Source organism: Lepisma saccharinum, chromosome 12 (genome assembly GCF_977018435.1).
Source record: "Lepisma saccharinum chromosome 12, izLepSacc3.1, whole genome shotgun sequence".
Lineage (NCBI taxonomy): Eukaryota > Metazoa > Arthropoda > Insecta > Zygentoma > Lepismatidae > Lepisma > Lepisma saccharinum.
Genome location: NC_139240.1, coordinates 65,158,538 through 65,184,088, shown reverse-complemented (window position 1 = coordinate 65,184,088; position 25,551 = coordinate 65,158,538). Strand labels below are relative to the sequence as shown.

Genomic DNA, 25,551 nt, shown 5'->3' with positions numbered 1-25,551 from the left:
CTGTGGTATCGTCATCTTGCAGCAATGCAAAGACGTCTAGTAAATGCTCTTGAAGCAATTGATATGTGCAGTGAAGTAATATTTCCCTGGGTAAACACACGTTTGCTCATATTATGTACAATCCCGGTAACAACAACATCAAATGAGAAATCATTCTCAACTTTGAGGCACTTGAAGACCTATCTTCGAAATACCATTTGCGAAGAAAGATTAAATGGGTTAGCTGCTCTGAACATTCACCGTGATATAAAAGTTACTTGTGACGACATACTGTCAGAACCAGGGAGTCGTAACGTAACGAAATGGAACGGTATTTTCAATTACGGTTTCCGTTACGTTACAACCAGAAACAGAATAACTTTTTTCGTGAACAGAAACGTTACCTCAGGTATATGAACATTACGTTACAGGTGTGCATAACGGTACCGAACCATAACTGATCTGTAAATCAGTAGGTTGTTAGGTGACGCTTTAACGTTACATCCATTGCCGGCAACCAGTAACGTTACAGGGTAAGAAACAAGTTCGTCACGTATTGACTAGTAACTTTTGTGTGTGTGGAAAGTGATAGTAACGTTACAATTAACCAGTAACTTAATTGAGGTCACGACTGTAAAAACGTTACACTCCTTGCTTCAAAGCAACAACGTTATTGATAGCTGGTATCATACAGACGTTCCGATGTGCAATACCGTGTCCGATGCCGTGTTCCGGAGAGAATAACATAGGTCTCTCGTATAATTGTGCTCGTTACTTTTGTAACGTTACAGTTCTTTCCCTCCACAAAAGTCTGTTTCAAAAAAGTGATACACATATCCGTTACGAATAGCAAATACCGTTATCGAAGGCGTGTTCGAAGAAGCCTCATAATTGTGATCGGCAGCATAGTAACATTACAGTATTTTGACATTTTGAAAGTCATTAAATTATAATACGTATTTTCGTTTTGGATGTCAGTGAAAAAAATGAAATTGTAAAACAAAACGTTTGAAAACATCCGTAAACAAGATTCGGCGTGACAAAAGTTCTGGTTATTGGAATTTACTGATTAACTATGTATTTATCACAAATATATTTATTTTCTGCATACTTAATCACTTTACGTGGATTTGTTCGAATTTGATTATCTATGCAAGATGAATTTTAACATGTGCGTTCACTTTATACGATAGAAAAACAAACGTTTGTTGTAAGAAAACGTTTATGTATCTCTCTCTCTCTCTCTCTTTTTTTTTCAGTTTACATGTGTTACATCAATTAAAAAAATACAGTATGTTTGGCGATGAGAATGATTCGTGCTTAGATTAAGTTGCTGAAGGACGAAACATAAAGGACCAACCAAAGAATCATCTGTGCTACGCGTTCATTCACGTAAGCGAGAGGCAAGTTTTTTCCTATCGGAAGACGAAAAATAATTGCTTGCTGCACGACCTTGATAAGGCGAACTGAACCACAAGGAAAGAAACCTGTGCAGACCCGCGACTCCTGTGCACTGTACTACCGCGTGGAGGGGAGGGGGAGAGTTGACCGTTCTTCCTTATGGGCCGAGCTGAAGAGTAGAAGGGAAACTGCGCGGGGACTTTTCGTCCAAGTTTTTTCCCTTGTGTTCGCTCGTAGCAGCAGCACCACGCAAAATCGGAAAATGTGAATCCTCAAACTTTGTACACGTGACCTTCGGTTACGAAGCAGCCGAGTAGACAATGCCCTGGGGCGATATGAAAGGCACTTTTAGCAAGTAGAAACTACGTAGAAACGAAACGTTAGATGGAATTGTTGTACGAAACAAACGAAACCGCGTTTGTGCAACTGTTTTGTGGCTAGACAGGGCCATTGGACTCTCAAGAAGGCAAGAATTGTATGGGAAGGATTCTCAAAACTAAGCGAATAAAAGGACAGTATATTTTATCATTTACAAGGGCCCTCATCCGCTTACAATTTTGAAAATTACTTTCAGTAATTCTTGTCTTCTTGGACAGGAGGTTCATTAAACTTTTTGGTGTAGAAACAGACAGAGCGCCCACCTACCGCGTTTGAAAGAAGAGCATAGGCAGACATGAAAGTAATTTTCAAGTACGTAAGGACGACAGTCGACGTGAACATTGAGCAACGTGTGACTGAGAAATACAATCGTAACAAAGGACAGGATTCTTCAAGAAACAGTAATTTTATAAAACTTCCTATCATTAACTCAGTTCAGCCTTTTATCCTCTTTTGTTTGTTATACTTTTGTATTATTCTTGTTTTATATCGCTTTTCTTCCACTTGTAGATAATCGCGACGATGAAGATGAATGATGATCATATTAAATCTATGAAGGGATGCTTACAAAAAACAAAAAAAAACAGCCATGCCCAGGTGTCTACTCGAACTTGAAATGTTTGGTACCGAGTGTATGAGTGGACCACTCAACGACTTCTGTCTTCGAGGCTACGGTTTCAGTTGCAACATGCAGTATAATTACGTTTCTACTACTACTACTACTTAAAAAGCCCCCTTGATACATGAGATACTACAAATAATTTCAGGCATACCCTCGAATTTTGATTGCCTGGCACTTTTTTAAACTAAGTAATGAAGTGACGTTTATATTCATATTAGGCCTACGGCTAGCTCGAACTAAAAACTCTTGTGAAATACTGTGTATATGTTATCCTTGTGAAGTGAGAAACTTCATATTTTGCTAAGAAAATATGCATGAAAAATTATATTTGTAGCTACTACTTGAAGAATTCAAATTATTATTATGATGGAATTTCAACTTACGTATACTCTGCATATAATGTGTTATCGCAGAGGAGTTTTTGTCTCGCAGTCAATTTATTTTTAGTTGAGGAACTCGAGAGTAAGTTGGAAATATTTAATGACCCACGTTGTGGTGTGCTGTTCGATTAATCAGAATTGGAGTGAGAGAATTCTGTAGTTAAGGTCATTCAACACGTCAATTTGTAACTGTGAATGCAAGTTTTCTTTGATTTAGCGGGAAATCAGTCTGCTATTGTTGTAAGTAATAAATTGAAACATATATATTTTCTGCTCGAGTAGGAATCCACAGCCCTTATCCAATCAATGAGTTTCTGTGTTTGAAACTTCTGTCTAGGAAAGCTACATACAATTTGCTTTTAATAACAGCAGCTTCAAAATAACCTATCCATTCTTGTCTTGCAAAGTAATGTTTGATTTTGATTTGTTATATTTAACTTTGGTTTTCTGCCACTTTTGGCTAATCGCGAAGACGAGGATGGGTGATGCAATGACAAAATTGATGAAAGGACATCACGAAGAAAATAATGAAAACAATACACAGGCTGGGATCTGAACTCGGGACCTGTGGTGTTGCATTGTTCATGAAATAAAAACATAACATGTACAGTGGCTCACATTAGTAATCGAATATGTAGCATTTTACTGCATTTCTTCACAATATTTCAAAATTAACAACATGTACATAAATATAAACGATAGTGAAATATTTATAGGCATTTATTAAAGCTATATTCCCTGTTACCTTTTTTCTTTTTTAATTTTGGTTGCGTCAGCACTTAGGCTATTTTGCAACCGCCACGTTATACGGGGTCCAGCCCCTTACCATAACAAATAACGTAACTGTAATATCGAATAACTGAAATATTAAAATATTCTGACTTAGGTTAAAAGCTGAGGCTCTAAAGGGGCACTCAGCACACATGACAAAAAACAGAACACACAGAATCATACTGGCCATAGTGACAGTCGCCAGAGCCTCGTTAGTCTGCAAAGAGCAGTCCAGGGTGTACTACGTGGAATGAAGTTGACGATTGGGTGTACTACGTGGAAGGTCACCCCTTACGCCCCTGTTACGGTTTCAAATCTGAAAATAGTTATTTATGTTTGGGTGTGAAAGAAGAGATCACTTTAATATTCAGACAAATCGTGAAAGCCTTCTGTTTCTGTTAAGCTACGTTTCCATTCAGACAAGTTCCAGACTCATGACGTGCAACATGTGCCGGCGCATGTTGCGCGTCATTTAGTGTACTCGTACTGCTTCCAATTCAAAACTACTTCTTCAAAATACGTCCGCAACAACACTGGAGTGCAGGATCGCAGTGTAGCGTTGTGCAGTGCTTTAGAGTAGTCAGTGTTTCTTCTCTTGTATTGTAATAATTTGGTGGTGATTTAACTTGGGTAAAGATGAACAATAAAGCTATGGCGGGTTTTGTGGTTATGGCAGGCGCGTATCATGAATTTCTAAAAAAAGAGGCGAAAACAACCTAGATGGTGGATTAGAAGTTTGCTAGCAAAAAGTTAACTCGTTGATGAGAGACTTACGTCTTCAAAGTGGATACGAAAACTTTGTAAGAATGACTGCAAGTGATTTTGCATTGTTATTAAATCTTATTGGACCACAGATTGTAGTCGCGTCGTCTGTTTCTACTTAGTTCGTATGCCCGTGCCCCAGGAACTTGCTGCAGGCTGTTTCCATTGTCCGCCGCGCACGTTGTGCGTCTTAATCGTTTGGGGCAATTTTGTCCCCGGCACTACAGTGCGGGGAAGAAACAATTCATGCTATTTCCTAACTACGCCTGCTACCAGTACCTCCATTGCCCCTGACTGAAGTACGAGAAAAATGGGTAACAAAAACAAAAATACAACATTTGACGAACTGCAGCTATTTATTTTTACCTAACCAAAGGGTGCAGGTACAGGGAAATTGAAAATGTTAAGTACATGTAAGAGTACCGTGGGTGACGCAATAAAACGTAATGAAAAGGAAAATGAGGTAGATTCCGTATCTCGGAAAATTCAACCAAGAGAAATAGGAGAACGAAATGAACGAGCTTCAGTATGAAAAATCAAGACCCTTTCCTCACCCCCACCCCCTTTCCAAACCAAGGGCTCCGAAAGCAGCTGTGCAACTTGGAGCAGGCACTGGGACTGCTGTACGGTTCAGTAGCGTTTCGTCCGAAAGCGAAATTCCTAGGAAAATGTTACAGTTCGTCCGCGACGGTTTGATTAGTTGCATTTCGCCCGAGCCTGGCTGATGATGAGTCACACCTTGACTAACCGGTGGCAGCGGTGGAATAGGTGACTAGGATACCTCAGTTAACAACTTTTAAAACTACATTGCATAGACAGCGGAGTGTAGCGCAGGGAGTGCAGACTCATTCAAAGCGTCGAGAGAGGGGTCCCGGGTTCGATACCCGGTGGAGGCACAAGTGTATTTCAGATCCCACTTTAAATTGTAGGTCCAGTCCCGATTAGCCTTACTGTGCATAAAGGGGACTTAAAACAACAAATAAAATCGTTGAGAGAAAGTGAACTTGGATCCAGAAATTTTAGTCATGGCAGTCAACACTACTACTTCTAAGCAGCTCCCATAAGTGACTGAGGTTAGAATGAAAGTTTGTCTTATTTTAAGTTCACTTGTATGCACAGATAGGCTAATTGGGAGTGGGCCTACAGTTTAAAGTGGAATTCGAATCACTGTGCCTCCACCAGGAATCGAACCCGGCTAGAATGCAAGTGGTTTCTCATACTCAGGTGGGAAGTTGTTTATGTTATTGTTTTAGTCACACGTGGTCTGAGAAACAGAAAAGTCACGCATAGCCTACGCATAATTCTCTCGAGGCAGTTTGTTGCAAGAACTTTGCTTGCAGGCCACGGACAATAACTTTCGTGGGTAAAAAAGTGTAGCTTTCCTGACGAAGTGTTCTCGACTTGCGAGCCAGCTTAAATCGGCGTTAGCGTCCAATTTAACCTGGCTCGCAAGCCGAGAACACTGTTCGAATCTCCACAGGCATATAACAAAAATTCATCATACCCAAATGACACATCTGGCGTAATACCTAACGTGCCAAATTTTGGAAAATAGGGGCTGATAGCGTGTGTGAGAACCAGAGCGACTTAACTCTAATTTATCAAATTAATAGGAGAGGAAATAATGTATTCTTAGGAATATGACTCTTAAACGTGACTCCGCCTTACAGATAAGCATTAGAAGTGGAAAATGTCGATTTACTCCAAATACTCTTCAGAGGATTTTTTTTTAACGAAACTGAAAACAGCATTTTTGTAGTTACGTTCCTCTGATTCCCGTAGGACGATAGGTGAAATACATTTCATGAGCGATGTTTGAAAGAAATTATGTTAAGATGTCAAACATGTAGCCGACAGCCATGCTGTATGAAGAAAGCATATAGGATAAGCTCCAATCACACTTAATATAGGCTCACAACAAAGATAGCTGCTGAGTGACCTAGCGTAATGAAAGGCAAAGAAAACAGTTAATCATTGGAAGAATGTTTAAGATCATTCTATCAATTAATACAGTTGCTTATAAAAATAACAAAATGGTCCAAAATGCTTCAAAGTAATTGAAAATATGAGGCATTGCGGATACGAAGAGCGAACTCGACAAAGTGCATTGTGATGGAGATGCGTTTCAAGTTGCCAGGCACAGTGCAAACTCCATCTTTGAAAATCACGCATGAAACATTCCGATCTACTGTTACCAAGTTTTTGTGGAGCTCGAACTGTGCCTGACAACTTGAAACGCATTTCCCTCACAATGCACTTTATTGAGTTCGCCCTTCGTATCCGCAATGCTTCATATCGTCTCTAGGAAAACCTAGAAAATTAATACGCCCATTCAAATTTAAAACCTTTATTTGCATACTAAATAGAAAGCATTTTCAACAGATACTTGAAATTAGTTTGAGAAAATCTAAAATAAGAGGAATTCCTATCCCTGTTCTCGTGTTGATATTTCCTGGCAAATACTCTGTAAGAGGCTGTCGCGGTCTATTGCCGCGCTATACATTGACGAAACAATGCTTTATACTCCGAAGTCGATACTAAAGGTTCATGAACGTCTGCAGGATTTTTTCCAAAGAGGGGCAAGCAAGGTAGTTTTTCCGGGGGGGGGGAGGCAAACACGGTGCATAACAGTGTTGTCTCCTCAAAAAACATTGCTTTAATTTGAAGTTATCATATTCATCTTATTTGAAAATAAGATCCTTAGGAAAATATTTGGACCTAAAAGGGATGAGGAGACGGTGAGTGGAGAAGGTTACATAATTTAGAACTACATAATTTGTATTCATGTCCAGATATTATTAGAATAATTAAATCAAGAAGACTTAGGTGGGCAGGCCATGTGGCACGAATGGGAGAGGAAAGATGAGTTTACAGGATTCTTGTTGGGAAACCTGATGGTAAGAGACCTTTAGGAAGGTTAAGACGAAGATGGAGGGACAACGTTGAGATAGACCTAAAGGAAATCGGTAGGGATGGAAAAGAGAATATAGATCTTGCTCAGGATAGGGACAGATGGAAGGCCTGTGTTGCTGCAGCCATGAACCTTCGGGTTTAAGAAGGCTAGAGAGTTAGTTAGTTAACTAGTTATGTTCATGCAATAATTAACATATATTATTGCAGCTGAAATGGAATTGTGTGATATATATATAATTTTTGGTTGACTTTCATTTTCCAGGTGGGTCGTGCACCCCCCCCCCCCCTTTGCCTCTCTTTCGGACTTCCATGCAAAGGTTCTATTTTTATTTCGCGTCTACCACTTTCGGTTAATCGCGATGATAAAGGATGTGATAGGTGATGGAAGTGGTATAAAGACAATGACCCAACCCATCCATATTTTCTAGTCCAGGCTCTAATCCGACATTAGACTTCGCAGTTTATTACGCTAACCAATTTGCCACGGGATCGGCTTCTTCGTGTTTGTCTGCTCATCAAATGATTAATTAGTTATTCAAACTATATAGGTAGGAAAGCTATATAAAATAACGAAACAGAAAAATAAATCCACTTGACGTCTTGTAGTACTATCATTAACCTACAATTTCATGCTCACAAATCCACACAGAAAACTTCTTGTGGCATTACGGAATGGCCTTGAGGAATAAACATCGCCCATTTCCTGGTTCAGCTCGAAACAATTCAGGTGCCTTATCGAAGTTGCTCTTGAGCAGGCAGGGTTTCTAACCTACTTCGCCGTAATTCAGTTGTTGTATCTTGATTAATATGCTGTATTGTAGAGTCAACCGCAGATTAAATAGGAGAAAAAAGATTTTCCCGACGGAAAATAAGTTGGTAATGCTGCAAACACCGAGGCATTCTTGATAAGACGCTTGAGGAGCGTCGAGCAAACTTTCCTGAAAAAGCACAACCCCAGTATCGAAGGTCATGCCACACGTGGATTGGCAACTTTCGGGAGCATGCTGTCTGTCTACACAATTCTACCCAAATACCTGTTTGAAAATGAATCTTCTGTTCGCATTTTATTTTTCAAATGTAGTTCTGACATTGTAATCATTTTGCAATTATTTTTATTTGTTCTTATTTTGCTTCGCTTTTATGTCACTTTTATAATTAATCGAAACTATGAAGATGGATGATAATTAGATTAAATTAATGAAGAGACACCTAAAAAAGATATTTACAGACCAGGACTCGAACCCGGAACCTAAAGCGGATAGGTTGTGGGGAAAACCGTCAATAACTCCCGCCACGAACTTACTTATAATTTTTGTAATTTCTCACGAGTATTTTTTGTTCTGTTCATGCATAATAGCTACCTGCTTTCGGAAACTTAATTTATAAGTGACACACTTCGTTCGGTAGGGACAGGCCACGTATTGTTTGAATGGAGGGACACATCTCGTTCATATACTACTAGATACAATCATGGACTATACTTGAAATGGCCTCCCCGATGGCGCAGTGGTAGCGTCATCGCCTTGTAATGAAGGGGTCCCGGGTTCGATACCCGGTGGAGGCACAAGTGATTGGGATTTCACTTTAAACTGTAGGTCCAGTCCCGATTAGCCTAACTGTGCATAAAGTGGACTCAAATCAATCAATCATATATGATAGAAGTTAAGAAAAAGATAAAAGATATAAATTTTAGAAGAAATACTGTGAACAAGTCGAGTTGGAGAGAGATTGTCTTTTGTCTTTGTTAAATGTATTTCATGTAGTTTATATAACATGAAGTTATAAGTTAAATAAATGTTGTTTTGTTCGTTAACGTTTGGCCTAATTGAAGATTATTACAATATACTTGAAATGTGACGTGCTAAACACTACTTTCGGAGATCAGTTGGACATGGCAATTTTGATATACAAGTTGCATTTTCTCTACTTAGATTCATTATGTCCAAATTTTATCCTAATAGATAATCTCCCAACAACGCAAAATGTTTTAATTGACTCGAATTCACAATGACTCATACACAGTGTGTTTATAAATGAACGGTGAGGTTTCAAAAAATAATAATACATCTATATATTACCTTACACAGGCAAGACGTACATCGTAAGCAGCAGCAACTGTCCAAGTTTATATAACTTTATTTATATTTGTATAAAGATAGAAATCAAGAGGGGCAATTGCCCCTCTGTGCCTCCTTGCAGGTGCTCTTGATCGTCTGGAAGAAATAGTGCACGAAAGACGTGAAAACTAAATCCATCTTGAGTATCCTTTTGTCTTGCTACTCTTAGATTCTGCAACCTTTCTTTCTATAGTCCAATGTTTGCCCCCTAACCCCCTAGAATTGATTTCCGTACAAGTTTGAGCGCTAATCTCCCCTGCCCCCTGTGGTTGTGCCACTGGACCTTCTTCCGTCGTTGTTGCTTTGTGAACTTTCATCGGCTTGAAAATACTTAATTTTCTTCAAGAGCATAATATCGTTTAATAACCCGCGATAAGATTCCTCAACCCTAAATTTCTGGATTAAAGTATAATAATATAGGAGCATGGAAATCTGAAAGGGTGGCGAGGATGGCCACATCTCCCCTTTAGAAAACGAATGTCACCTAAAAGTATATATTTCACGCGTATAATTTGATCCCAGTCATTTGCCCCCCCCCCACCCCTTTGCACCCCGTGCGCACGTCTATGACTACTCATTTCTACACTAGTTGGAAGCTGTATTCAATTTCGAGCCAAAAATGTAATTTTCAAATCAGGATTGTTAAACGTCCACGAACCCATAAATTTTAATGGGTTCTATTGGGTTCCGCTAGAAGATCGGAAGCTTCTTTATCGCACAGTTTAAATTCCGTCCAAGTTGCGTATTCTTTCATTTCAATATGGAACTTAGACCGTCTTTAAATTGATCCGGAAAGAAGGACCCTGTGCCGTATTTCAATTGATCCGGAGAAAAGGTCCTTGGAACGAATTGAAATATTTTAAACATAAAAAGGTTCTTTACGGTCCAGATCCATTTATGCTTGCTAATATTCCCTGCTGAACCGGGATTGAATTGATTTAAAATTCCTGACCCTTTAACAACCCTGGTTGAAATTCATTTTTTTACAAACAACCATATTTTTAACGGCTATTTCACATTAATCCCACACGATATACTGAGTTATTTTTCGCAATGTTCAAAAGAAAGGTAAGAGATTTGGGCTATTCCTTTTCCTTCCTTGATGTTTAATAGATTATATTTGTCACGCGCCTATAACGTTACTAGCTAACATTTGTGAATTGTTCTTTCCTTGTAACGTTAACATCTACCATACTGAATTTATTTACGTTCCTTATGCAGATGGTATGTACCCAACTGCATTTTGTTCCGTTCCGCTACAGTCGTTTACATTTTGTTACATTCCTATGTAACGTTAATTAACCATATTGCCTGTCACTTCATTCCGTTACGGAGGATTGCATTCATTAAGTTCCTATGTACCGTTATTTACTACCATGTTGCATTTCGTTACGTTTTTGTAACGCTAGTATATACCATATTGCATTTCGTTACTACGCTCCTTGTAACGGTAGTATATACCATATTGCATATTACGTTATGTTCCAATGTGCTCATTTCGTTCCGTTCCTTTATAACGTTAATATTTACCATAATACATTTTGTTACGTTCCTTGTAACGTCAATCTATAACATATTGAATTTCGTTACGTTACATGGGTACCAGCAGTGGAACCATACTCTTCCTCCTACAAAATGGAACGTACCGTGTAACGCAAATGGGGTACGTTACGACTCCCTGGTCAGAACTCGCACAGAAACCTCGATGCCTAAATTTCAGAATTTAAATTGTTGAACTGTGGTACCTTATTTATTACTGTCTTTAAGACATCAAGTAGTCTTAATCTCTTTAATGTTGTTACAATGTTGAGTGCACATACTTTTTGTTTAAAAATTATATTTGAGCAATTAAATATAAAATATTAATAATTTGGAAATATTCAAGCAGGTGCTTTTATATGATGCAATAAAAACATGAAGCATCCATAGCAAATACATTGATTGCGTTCATTGGGGGTAAAATCCAAGTATATTAATTATCTAATTTATTACAAGAAATTTGACCTGTGAACTGGAAAATGTGTTAGATTCATAACCCCCCCCCCCTTACGAAAATCCTGGGCACGCGCCTGAAACCAAGGAAATGCATTTAATGACCTAAATGTTCTTTTAAAATGCATTTATGATATGAAAATAGTGGAACAAGAGTGTTAGATGAGAACAATCACATCGGCAGTATAGTAACATAAAGAAGAATAAAATGTCAAGACCAAGATATTTAATGACCTAAAATTGCTGGAAAACGTCAAATATAAATGCATTTACAACATAAGCCACGGAGGCCGGCTTATTAGCATAAATAATGTAATAAATACATCGACAGCCCGTGAAGGGCCGTCGAACCCTCAGCCGTTATAGCAGATTTCCGAGACCGGGTTACGCTACTCACTCGTAGCTCCCAAATGTCCTCACGATGGTGGCGGGTTGCCACCGGTCATATATACAGGCCGAAAACTCAGACTGAATCTAGGCGGACTCGAACCCATGCCCTATTTCTAATCTGTGCCCATGCCGTCCCGCAGTCGGAGTCCAGCATGGTACGGGCATGAAGGAGGACGCTGCGTGCCTTTTATGGTCGAGGTGTTCGTGGAGCGGCGGGAAGTATAATCACGTCTGCCGGCAAACTGGATTCAACATCCGCGTAACTGGAACCACTAGCAATGTAATGAAATTATCTCGTACAATTAAAATCACCGCGGTGCATAGCACGGGGGAACACTTTACTCTTTTTAACGTACCTTGTTACAAGAGGTGTTGGAAATGATGTCCTCCTGCATCTACACATTTACGGCATATTTATAAGCCATTGTAGATCACCCATTTCGTATGTGCTGATGAGTCATTAGGCGAAACCGTAGGACACGTGGTCGTGACGTTGCGAAGGTGACGCTTCGAACACCATCACAGCACAAGAGTTGTCCGGGATCCTTGATGGAAGTTTAATGATTTTTTTCTTTTGCAGGTAGTTTCCCTGTTGCCCTCACGATGCTGGTCGATACCTGGATCAATGGTTATATTTCAAAAGTTTCCACACCGAATGCAACACTGTTAATCAACCATACAAGAAGACATGCCAGACTTTTTTCCGAGGGAGGAGGCAAACAACACTTTCCCAGGACGAACAAGGAATATATACGTATACACTATACACACTTCTTAACTGTAGCAATGCTTTATTTTGAATTATTTGGAAAGGGATTATTTTTCTTTCCAATACAAAAAGCATAATGATCCAGCCTTGTAATCAAAGGGTGCCGGGTTTGGTGCCACTTAACACTGTAAGTCCAATCCGATTAGCCTTTGTATGCATACACAGTGGACTTAACGAAAATAAATTTCATCAGTCGTTTTTCAAGCGGGGTGGGGGTGGGGGGTGCCGGCCTTCGCGGTAGAGTGGTTAGCACCGCGCTACGACGCCAGGAGTCCCGGGTTCGAATCCCTGCCTGGGCATGGATGTTTGTAAGTGTCCATTCATCAATTTCATCATATCATCACTCATCCCCATCTTCGCAAATCGCAATCAGTCAAAAGTGGCACAAAAAGCGAAGCAAAATCAACCAACTGCAACTCAATCTATCCAAGGGGTGTAAGTGTCCCCTTACCCTCCGATGGATGCGCCCATGGTCAAAGGTCGCCAATACAAATTCGCTTTCTAACCAGAAGTTCGACCGATGCATTATAATATTATTATTACACCCTATTTTAAGTAAAAGTTACAGCCGGCCCCAGTGACGGAGTGGTTAGCACATTGCGCTGCGACGCCAGGGGTCCCGGGTTCGAATCCTGGCCTGGACATGAATGTTTGTGAGTGTCCATTCATCAATTTCATCATATCATCACTCATCTTTGCAATTTAGCCAAAAATGGCACAACGAGCGAAGTAAAATAAAGGCCTCAAGGCTTCGATCGAACGACTCCTCAGTTTCCGAAGTTCGGCAATTCGGCACCTCACTCAAAACCCTCGTCACTAGAGTGGACGTTCTGCAGAGAGATGTTGGCTCCCTTACGAAACGTGTGGAGGAACTGTCTCAACAAAATAACTGGCTGGAACAAAGACTGGACGACCAAGAAGACAGAAGCCGACGCGATAACTTGGTGTTATACGGTGTTGAAGAAGGGGACTCGGGAGAAGACTGGAGCCAGACGGAGACGAAAGTGCGAACGATAATTAAGGACAAATTAAACATCGATCTGCAAGAGGATTCCATCCAGAGAGCACATCGGATCAACACAAACAGTAACCGAGGTCCTCGTCCCATCGTCTGTCGCTTTTTGCGATACAAGGAAAAAGAAAAAGTTATTGGATGCCGCAACAAACTGAAGGGAACGAAGATATTTCTGGACCAAGACTTCTGTTATTCCACTCGCAAAGAACGCCAAGGATTACTCGAGCATATCGCAGGCACGTATCCAGGAATTCCTTTCGGGGGGGGCTCAACACCATTTTTTTAAGGGGTATAGTGAGAACCTCACAATTGTATGTTTAAGACCAGTGGTGGCAATTGGGTTCCAAAACGGGGGGGGGGGGGGGGGGTGCGGAGGGCGTTGCAAGGAAAGTTTATTTTCTCTTGGTAGTCAAGGCTTAACATTAAGAGGCCATAATTTTGAAGCAGAAAAATAAAAAATGGGGAGCAACTATCCCTTAAATCGTTGACACTGTAAGGCTATCATTTTAATCAGAACGTGAAATCGGAACATTTTTTACCACTCGACTCCTCTGTTTCCATGCATTAATAATGTGTGCCGGAACCATCTCAGTATGTGTGTTTGTCCATTTCTTCTCATCAGGTATAAAAAACATCTATGGTATCTTTGAGTATTTTTACGAAGCTGTTACACATGCACGGGATGGACAATCCACTCGACAACGCGAGATTCAAATTGTTGGTTGCAAACTGGACGCAGACAGCTCTCGAATATCTCTCTCTGATTCGAGCCTGAACACCAGTAACGTGTCTTCTTCTCCCATTTTTTCAGGTCTTATAAAAGCCGAAACCCACCAAATTGTTCCGATTCAGGCCTTAGCACTCACAAGTGTTCAAAAATGCCTGTCACAGCTTTCGCTGTCTTGTTATATATCGGCACGAAACAAAGGAAGTCTTCTCGAATACAGGTGGATCACGAAACAATTAATGCATAATGAAAACCCTTCCGTTCCCAACACATCTAATGTTTCGTCTCCCAGTATGATCAAATGGTTACTCATTTATCTCCAGTGACGTGTCCAAGGGAGGGTTGGTGAGGTAATAACCCCATTTGACCCAGTATTCCTTTTTTTTTTTTTAAAAAAAAAAAAAAAAGAGGAACGTCAAAGACAGGGAAAAAATTGGCAAAATCAGGACTGACTACCAAGAATAGTATGCGTAACCCCTCTCCCTTCCGAAAATCCTGGGCACGCCTCTCTTTATCTCGGACACATCTTTTAAAATGAACTCACCAGAAGTTTTCATCATCGTATTGGAGATTGAAGTAAGATGCGTTCTTCCTGCAGGTTTGGATATGATCCTTTAGGGTGCTGTCGTCTGCCTGAATTCACAGCTAACCTTAACAAGGCCCTAATTTTCAATCCTTGTGACTTGGATTTTCAAGACTTAGGAAGGTTTCAGACCGAAGGGACACGCGATACATGTCGATTGGAATGGGCCAATCAACAGCAACGTTTCACACCGTAGCGACACAAAAGGCCGCACAAACCTAATCTTCAGGCGACACGGCGTGAAATCTCCCTTATTAGGCCACTGTCATTGTCACCTTGAAGTAGTAGCTTTTGTTGACCACAGAAAAAAATTATCCTCAACCGGTGATAATGCTCCTGTTTTCTTCTCTCTCCTATATTTTCTGTGCTTGTTCACTATACAGGCAACACCTTACGATTTGATATACACAGGACATGTACTATGTAGACATTTTAACGAAAAATCGGTTGAAGTCAAGGATGACTAGGTGGCTCAGTTGGTAGAGCCCTGATGTGGGTCCTGGTAGAGCCTGCAATTTTCGCCTAAAATGTCTACATATGCAACATCTTCTTGCTTTCTCTTCTCGACATTCATAAAATTTTCGGCTGTCTCTTTATGGTAGTTAAGTGTTTGAATGTGTTTCGAACCCAGTAGGCTTAAACAAAAGTATTTTTTTATATCATGAAATTCTCAGACTGCATATACGAAATTTAGTTCTGGCAAAACTAAATCATCACTCAAAACTTTGATTTTCAGTTGATCTATGCAGTTTATTTCTGTTTTAATATCCGGTACTGATGAAATATTCACTTTAGAGAGAGAAAGAGAGAGAAAGAGGCCTTGATCTCTTCGGCCCTCGAACCGAGCTAGCACTACTCTGAGGCCCCGGAAGTTCTGCTGTCGTCAATGTCTTCATTTTCGAATCACTATATCTTATAAAGCAACCAGAGGACGCTGACTGATCTGATCACCAATCGACTGTATGAATTGTCACACTTACCTCTGAAATCTCATTAACCGATTCTTTGTACAGATCAATCGAAAAATTGAATCGGCGTATTTATATCCTCATTATATTGTAGAACGTTCCGCAGATAAAACGATTCGTTAATATTGCCAGTAATTGACTCCTTCTCTCATTCAAGAACGTACCCTCTCCCGCCTTCCAGAGATTAGAAATTACAACGAATCGCCCTACGTGTGGCTCTACCTTTGTTGTGCAGCTTCCAAATGCTGACAAGTCTCTACATAGTCCTCAAGTGCGCTGAGTCAACACCGAAAGCGTAAGAAAAGTGTACGTGCAATATTATCAACAACAGGGTTATAGAATATTCTCCGTCTTGCCTCGATACTTGTCTATCTCCTTAAATCATCGTCACATTATTCAAAAAGCCAAAAACCTAATTTTATCTAGTGTAAAATAAAAAAAATCCTGGGGGGGCTCGAACCATATCAACCCCACCTTGGATACGTGCTATTAACAATAACAGGGTTATAGAACATTCTCCATCTTGTCTCGATAATTATTTCTCCCAAATTATCATGACATTATTCAAGAAACCAAAATCCTAATTTTATCTAGTGTAAGCAGACAAAAAATCCTGAAAGGGGGGCTCAAGCCTTCTGATTCGCACCTTGGATACGTGCTATTCACAATAATAGGGTTATAGAACACTCTCCGTCTTGTCTCGATAATTATATCTCTCAGATTTATAAATTTATTATCTTCACATTATTCAAGACGCCAAAAATGTAATTTTATCTAGTGTAAATTTAAAAATTTCCTGAGGGGGGGGGGGCTCGAGCCACCTCATCCCCACCTTGGCTATGTGCTATTAATAATAACAGGGGTATAAAACATGCTCCGTCTTGCCTCGATAATTATCTCTCTCCTTACATAATTTTCACATTATTTAAGAAGCCAAAAACCTAATTTTATCTAACGTAAAGTGAAAAATTTCCTGGTAAGAGGGTCGAGCCCCCTGTGCCCCATCTTGGATACGTGCTATTATCAATAACAGGGTTACGGAACATTCTCCGTCTTGCCTCGATAATTATTTCTTTCCTTAAATTATTGTCACATTATTTTATTTCACACCACAAGAAACAAAAAAAAAACTCATTTTATCTAGTGTAAACCTAAAACTTTCGGGGGGGCTCGAGCCCCCTAAGCCCCCCCTTTGGATACGTGCCTGAGCATATGCACCGAGCTCGGAACGCTGGTCACCGTGCGTACATTAGTTATCGCCATCTTGTGGTCGACAACATAAGATATTCCCTGCGCGATCTGCAAGCTGACCCTGGCAACCCTTCCGATGCCCAAAGTGTTGGTCCCCGCCTGGAGCAAAGTGAAAGCGGAGGTCAAGAACCCTCACCCCTCGTTCGTCCAGGAAATCTAGGAATGTAGGATGGAAGGGGGAGCAAGTGGGCAAGAGGTAGCGGTCTCCGAGCTCTTTGAGGACGTCAAGGTAGCCACGCCCAGCGCAACTTGTCAGGTAAGAAGTTTATTTCACCTGTTCGTGTCCCTGCTTTTGTGGAGACGTCAATCAATCTTGCTAGAACTGACCCTTCCAAAACTCTGTGCGACAATGAAAAAAAACATAATTAGCATGAACATAATTTATCAGAATCTGAGAGGAGTTCGATCAAAAACCAAACAGTTCTTTTTAAGTGTATTGAGTAACAATTACGACGTGGTCTTGTGCACGGAAACGTGGCTAAATTCTTCAGTTTCAGATTCCGAACTACTCGACGATAGATATAGCGTGTTCAGGTCAGATCGCAACACGTTAGAAACTGGCAAAACACTAGGTGGCGGTGTCCTCATCGCCATAAAGAGAAAATTTAATCCTGTAATGGTCGATGCTCTTTTACACGAACAAAGCATTGGCAGTTTAATTACAAAGTTTAAAACAGAATCTGGTCGCGATTGTTACATGTGTGTAGTGTATATTCAACCTGCATCTCCCGTGGACGTATACGAGAACTTCTTTAGTCATATAACTGCACATTATCCTCTGGGGAGCCCGTTGGTCATTGCAGGTGATTTCAACATCCCTGAAATTAAAAATTCCAACACTGAGTTGCTCACGTAAGGCGCACAATGTCGGGAACTGAAATATTTCCTCGATTTCAACGACCTCAAAAGCAAAAATTCCATCCAGAACGCCAATAGTAGAACTCTCGACCTAGTCTTAACAAATATTGAAAATACTAAAATATTTCGCCAAGAGCCTCTGGTAAGCGAAGATAAACACCATCCGGCTCTAGGAATAACTTTAACACAAACCATGCCTAAACAAAGAGCTTTAAATCCAAACATCCAACGATATAATTTCAAGAAAGCAGATTTAATTAATTTGTATCGGAAACTCGAATTAGCTGACTGGGACCAAATAAAAGAATGCGAAGACGTAGATATTGCCGTTGATAAATTTTATGAAATAATCGAAAGCATTTTTAATGAATGTGTTCCACGCTCTCGCTCCTCTGTAAAATAATCTTACCCATGTTGGTTCACACGGGAAATTATTAAAAATCTGAAAGCAAAATCACGTCACCACAAAAAATGGAAACAAAGAATGGGAAATGTAACACATCACGAAATTAAGTATAAAACTTTAAGAACGAAATTAAAATGGGAGATCAGTAAAGCTTACCAAAACTATATTGAAACTTCAGAAATCAATCTTGCTCACAACACTAACCAGTTTTGGTCCTTCATTAAAAATCAAAGAAAAAATCCACCCGTGCAGCCAACTAAGTATAATGATAAAACCATTGACGATAATGAAAGTATCCAAGATCTCTTTGCAAAGTATTTTGAATCCGTATATTCCAAAGAACCATCTATCTACAAAGATCCGCATCCTAATGTAAACATGAACTCACTTCCTAGTATCTTAAATATCTCTGAAATATCACTAAATGAAATTGAGGAAGCCATTAAAAAACTGAAACCTAAAAAATCCGCCGGCCCTGATTCAATCCCCCCTTATGTAATTAAAGGATGTTCGGAAATTCTTAAGTACCCTCTTCACACCCTTTTCAACTTGGCTGTCAGAACTTCGAGATTTCCAGCAATGTGGAAAACAACAGAAATCTGTCCGATTCCCAAAGCCGCTGATAAGGCTGACATATGTAACTATAGGCCTATTGCAAAATTGTCAGTACCAGCAAAACTCTTCGAGCAGATAATATACAAACATATATATTTTCATATTAAACCCATTCTTTCCCCCAAACAGCACGGATTTGTCCAAAAACGCTCAACCGTAACCAATCTTGTCGAACTGACAAACTACATTGCACCCAGTATAGCTAATAAAGGGCAAGTTGACGTTTTATATACAGACTTTTCAAAGGCATTTGATACAGTTCACCACGATATATTAATACAGAAATTTGCCAACAATAGCCTTTCTCCTCCACTTATTACCCTTCTTTCTTCCTATCTGCAGAACCGCCGACAATATGTCGTGTATCAAGGCTGCAGATCAACCGAATTCGTGGCCAGTTCGGGAGTTCCACAGGGGTCGAACCTTGGTCCCTTGCTATATTTAATTTTTATAAACGATTTGCCAGAACTACTCACAAAATGTGAGACATTAATCTTTGCTGATGATGTTAAAATATACAAAAATATCGAAAACGCTGATGACTGTACAATATTACATGAAGAGCTGAATAACTTGCTTCAGTGGTGTGAAATTAATAAAGTCAGCCTAAACCTAAAGAAATGTAAACTTGTATCATTCACCCACAACAGACACTCTATTCAACATTCATACACTATTTCTAATGTGTTAGTACAAAGTGAGAATATAGTTACCGACCTAGGGGTCACTTTTGACCAAAAGTTAACATTCCAATCACATATTGCCCGCATTTTAAGCGAAGCTCACAGAAATTTGGGATTTATAATGAGAATGGGTCATCAATTTAGAAAAAAGGAAACATTTCTCTTGCTATATTATACGCTCGTCAGATCTAAACTCGAATATGCTTCTCTTGTTTGGAACCCGCAATTCAAGAAAGATATCGAAAAATTAGAAAAGCTTCAAAATAAATTTCTCAGATATCTACTATTTAAACTTGATGGTACATATCCAAAACTCACTCCTAGCAACATATTACGCGAAATCTTTAATATTCCGTCACTCGACGAAAGGAGGCAAACAAGTCAAATAACTTTTCTCTCCAAGCTTATCAATGGTAAAATAGATTCTTTTAATCTGTTGTCGAATTTAAATTTTTATGTGCCAAACTGTATGTTAAGGCCAAGAACTGATTTTCAAATCCCCCTTGGAAGAACCAAAATGACCGAAGCTGAACCCATGAGGAGAATGTGCAAGTTATTTAATTTAGTTTCTAAGAATAATCCAAGCGTAGACCTATTTAAATGTAATTGTAACATAAGATCTAATCGCTGAATTTCTGTATGTTTTGTTTTGTTTTGTTCATTGAATTTTGGTTTTCATTCAGCTTGTAAGGTTATATCCAATAGTTTAGCGTCATTTATTGTTGTTTTGTCTCTGTGTTTCCTTTGCTTCTATAATCTAATAGTTAATTTCTCACAATTATTCTTAAAAGTAAAATGTATATTGCATCATTCATATTTCTTGTTAATTTTCTTAGTTATGTTCTTGTTTATGTAATGGTGTCATCCCATATTGAACACTGTAATTGGGCATGCGCCTGTTGTGTTTCAATTAAAATAAATAAATAAATAAATCAAATCAAATGTAAAAGTTAAAAAAAGTTTTATTTTTTGCATTAAGAAAATAGATTGAATGGTGCCCTGGGTTTCAGTGTCCTCCAAACCTATCCCTCGCTAGACGTTACTTTGACACTGGCTGCACTGCACTTACCGCATTCGATTAGTCTCAACTTCAGGGCACCGACTGCTATTTCAACGTAATGCACTCCACTGGCTTACCACAGAGGACCACTTCGACTTCTCCACAATCTTCACAAGTCACTTGAACGCGAAACCTCTTCGTGGGAAGAGAGAGAACACTCCTTTCCTATCCAACCAGCTCGCAACCACGTTCGCAGCAGCAATACAAGGTGTAACATGACGGAGCCAGACGTCCTAACACAAACATTCCACGTCTCTTAAAATAAATGCAAACTGGAACATTAAACACGAGGCTGCTGGCGTGTCTGTATTTCGTAACAGGAAATATTGGTTCTCAATGTGCAAAAATCTCTGTCTGCAGTTACCTCTGAAGTCTGAACAACCCTTTAAATGGAATTTTTTACACATAAAATACCATCTTTTTGGGGAATATATATAAGATACGTATATATATATGTATATATATTAGCTGCTGAATAATGAAGTTCTTTATTATTTTACTGCATGTTATTATTATTATTCACAGATGAATATCTCAATTTTTACATATCTAAAAATTGAACTCATGATGATATAAGATTGTAGGATTCACTGTATTATTTTATAATTACGTATTGAATTCGACCTATTTTGACATAGTCATGTACCTGGTTGTCAAATCGTGCTCATCACTGAAATAAATAGTATTATAATTATTAACCGGGGCCTCCCCGATGGCGCAGCGGTAATGTCGTCGCCTTGTAATCAAGGGGTCCTGGGTTCGATACCTGGTGGAGGCACATAGTGGTTCACTTTAAACTGTAGGTCCAGTCCCGATTAGCCTTACTGTCCATAAAGTTGACTTAAAACACCCAATCAATCAATTATTATGAGCCGCGATAGCTCAGTCGTTAGGGCGTCTGATTAACATGCGAGACAACCGGGTTCGATCCCTGGCGGGGATAACCGGTATTTTCCCCACCTGTTCAAGCAGCTCCGGTTACCTGGAGGAAACTCGGGGGGTGGGGGTAAAGTCGGCCAGGGGCGTGGTGCTGATCACATCACTCCCATTTTGTGCGTTGATCAAGAAAGTGTGTGGCCCTAACTTCACACCCGCTATACGCATTCATGGCGTGGTGTGAAGCACAGGGGAGCACTTTAGCATGGTATATTTAAATTAATTAATATTGTATTGTTATTATTAGATGAATAGGTAAAAACATGGTATAATAATAGAGATATAAGAGCACGTATTCATTATCTAGCTTATGTGTAGCTAAGAACGGCAAGAATTGTATAAAACAATTACCCTGGCAAGGAAATTAATATCAAATAGATAACGTATAGAATATTTACTGAACACCAAAAAAAAGATGGGAGAGTGAGATTATTTCCGTTACAGCTCTGTCCGTTCTGCGCTTACACCTTGGGAGCGAGTTATAACTCTCGACGCCTCCAATCAAGAAGTGAACCGCTGACGTCATCTCTACTCTGCGCCTATAGCTAACTCTAATGCTCACGCTGTACACTGCTCGTAGGCTCGCTGGCTAGACTCGCGCAGTCAGCTGGGGATGTTCCGAATGCACTCGGACTGTGATTCAATTGAAAGTACAGTTACTGATTAATATTTTATGCACATTAATGTAAGCAGTAATGTCCCTATTCTTTTTAGATACTGTCCATCAAAATTCTATGTTCTCAATCTAATCCTTGCCAGCACCGAGTAGAACAAATGCGAAAACAATTATATTTTCATTATTTAATTTTACTACCAGGTAAGTCTTTCGTGGGGTGTCCGGAGCCCCTGCCCCCGCAAATAGTCCTTGACTGTAAACGTAAGTTAGTGACTAAAGTAACCGAGTTACTTTCTCAAGTAACTAACTACCTGAAGTAAATTTCCAAGTACTGGTTTCTTTACCCTCAACTCTACGCCTACTAAAAGATAAAAACTTTTTTAAGCTTGACAGATTTCAGAGTTCGATCACTGAGCAACCTCTCCAAAAGCGGAAGGAAAGCGTTGAAATCACAGTTTGATTATGAGCTCTTAACATAGATATAAACTGCGTACGATAAGAACAATTTTTCTATGTGAAATTCAAGAACCGCTCCCATGTTCGACTTACGAACACAACCTTCGCTCTACTAAGCTTGAGAAATACCGGAAAGGAACGTGCAACAACCGCAAGGAAAAGTGTCTTTTATCTTCGATGTCCTCGATAATCGTGAAGGTCGATAGAAGGGCATCTGTTTTCGATGCTAAATGGTGTGTTGATAACAGCCATGTATTAGCAGGATGGAAAAATAACAAACGATTTTGCTAACGACCAGTGGCGTAGCAACATATCGCGAGAACCTGGGCGAGATTAGAATACGAGGCTCCCAGAGTTATCGTGGAGAAGAAACTTTGCTAAAGCACTTAGGGATGTTGTTGAGGTGATTTCAGATTTAAGCACATTCCTGAAACGTAGAACTTCATTAGGAAATTCGGAGGATAAAATCATCTTCGTACTCGTTATAGAGGGCAATCGCTTCATCTGAAGTTTTAGGAAGGAAGGAAGAGCTGCTAATATTATCCATGTATGTCCTCATTGAGTTGAAAACAACGCAAGTGTTTAAATGCCTCACTCTTGCTCCGTGGGAGTTGGAGGTGCTTTATTGTAAAGATATTAAAATCGTGCATTGTAAATAATATTCTGATTCTGTAAAGTAATAAATGGATAAAAGGTTGGCCGCGGTGGCTCAGTCGGTAACGCGTCTGACTACCATGCTAAAGGTCCCGGGTTCGATCCCCGGCCGGTTCAAATCCGGGAACTTTTCTAACGATGGAAGCGGCCCCGGCGCCCACCCAGCGTCGAATAACATGGGTATCTGGGGGAAACCCTGGAGGGTAAAGGCGGTCAGGGGCGTGATGCTGATCACATCACCCCCACTCACGACCGGATCAAGAAAGTGTGGGGCGTTACCCCCACACCCCCTATACCCCTTCATGGCGTGGTGCTAAGCACAGGAGAGCACTTTACCTTTTTTTTAAATGGATAAAAATATCCAAACAGCTTTATCGTCAATTTTTGCGAAAATGTTTCATGTGAGAAATACGACAATAATTATTACTATTATTATATAATTATTACTATTATTATATAATTATTACTATTTTCGAGCCTGTATGTTACGCTTCTGATCAAATAATAACGTGGAACCCGAATTTTAAGCCGGATAAAAACAGAATGTACTAATTTTATTGACCACAAAAATTAGCCTTTTCCATCTACTTTCCTCTCTTCTAATTATTAAATTTTTCGTATCAATCCCATGGGGCGCGAGGGCCCTTCAATCGCGAGGCCCCGGCCGGTCACCCACCACTTGCTACGCAACTGCTAACGACCTTCCATGATGATCAGTGCCTTGGCGTATAGCTACAAGGCAGGAAAAGAAGCGAGGCTGAAATACTTCCTGCGGGGACTATACACAAATGTATACTTGGGCTAAGTGTAAATACGTATTTAGGGAGAGTACAGGGAGTCCGGACCCTCCCCCCTCCCCGAAAGACTTGCCAAGTATTAAAATTAAATAATAAACATAGAATTGCTTATCATTTGTTATATAAATCGATGGTTAGTTATTTCCGCTAAACTTATTGGAAGGCAAGGAATTTGGCTCATACGGCTTTGAAGGACAGTTCCAAAGATTTATGCACTCTACTACTTGTGATAATATGCATAAAATATTAATCAGGAACTTTACTTTTCGTCAATTGCAATAGGCAATTAAAAGTCATCACCGTACAATATTTTTTGCCTATTACAATTGCATCTAACTTCTTTCTTATTCAATAAATATCCAAATCTTTATCTATTTGATATTCATTTCCTTGTCAGGCCAGTTGTTTCTAAATAGTTACTGCTATCTTAACTATACGTAATCTAGATAATGAATACATCCTGCTAAATATCAATTCTTTTAATTATTCATGGAATAATAACAATACAATATTAATTAATTTAGATATTTAATAAATATTATTTTAATTTAATTTAACTTAATTATTGTAATTGTATTCTTATTATTATTGAGACACTTGGTCGAACCCCCCTCCCTAGAAATGTGTTTCTAGATACGTGCCTGGCTAAGAAAGCATTTGTTTATGTTTGCTTGTCTGCTGGGTAGTGATAGGGAGCTGTGTGATGAACCCCTTCTTCGTCATCCCTTGGTATATACCTCTAATCTTTGTCGCGAATTGGTGCGAGTTCGATGATAAGTAGATCTCGGATTTCAAGGATCTAAGAATTGCGCTTTAGGTTCCTAAATTGACTAAAATTCCTAAAATAGGTTCTAAAAATCTCAAATAAGGCTCGAAAAACCTTACAGTAGGTTCTAAAAAACTTAGGGTTCAAAATTCCTGAAAAATACTGATAAGGTACAACCGTTAAAAACAAAATTTCAAAAGAACCATTGTATAACAACCAAACATTACTTTTCTAACCAAATTTTCATTTGTATACATCACTTTCAAAATAATCCACATATTATTGTAATACTAGGCTATACTTATGCTGTTATCAAAAGTTACTTGTTGATGTAAAGAATGAATTACGTATGCATAATTTGCTGCACAATATCAGGGTTGTTACTCACCAGTATTATACGTATTTATAAATGCCCTGAGGCAAGTTTTTCACTACTATGTAATATACATAATACAGTAAAACCTCGTTAATCCGGACTAATGGGGAGGGATAAGTTGACCGGTTTATCGAAAGTCCGGATTAACTTAAATATCTTAAAAGAACAGTAGAAAGTACATTAAAACTCCGTTTATAGCAACAAAACACGTTTATTAAGGTGTATTTAAAGGGCATAGGCCGAAATACAGTATACAGTACAGTACAAAGTCTGCGGGAAACAGAATTTCATCAGTGGTTGACTGCCTTTT

The 25,551-nt window shown here is 39.4% G+C and overlaps 2 protein-coding genes across 2 annotated transcripts in view; both read right to left on the bottom strand.

Annotated features, from left to right (window-relative positions):
* Positions 1-12,082, bottom strand: part of Pgant5 (polypeptide N-acetylgalactosaminyltransferase 5) — a 68,119-nt gene extending 56,037 nt beyond the window's left edge. Inside the window, exon 1 of the mRNA XM_083132524.1 lies at positions 12,062-12,082. The gene's annotated coding sequence lies outside the window, so the exon portion shown is untranslated. The remainder of the gene's footprint in view (positions 1-12,061) is intronic.
* LOC145996175 (poly(ADP-ribose) glycohydrolase-like) overlaps positions 1-25,551 on the bottom strand; it is a 135,146-nt gene that overhangs the window by 9,891 nt on the left and 99,704 nt on the right. The gene's annotated exons all lie outside the window — the stretch shown is intronic.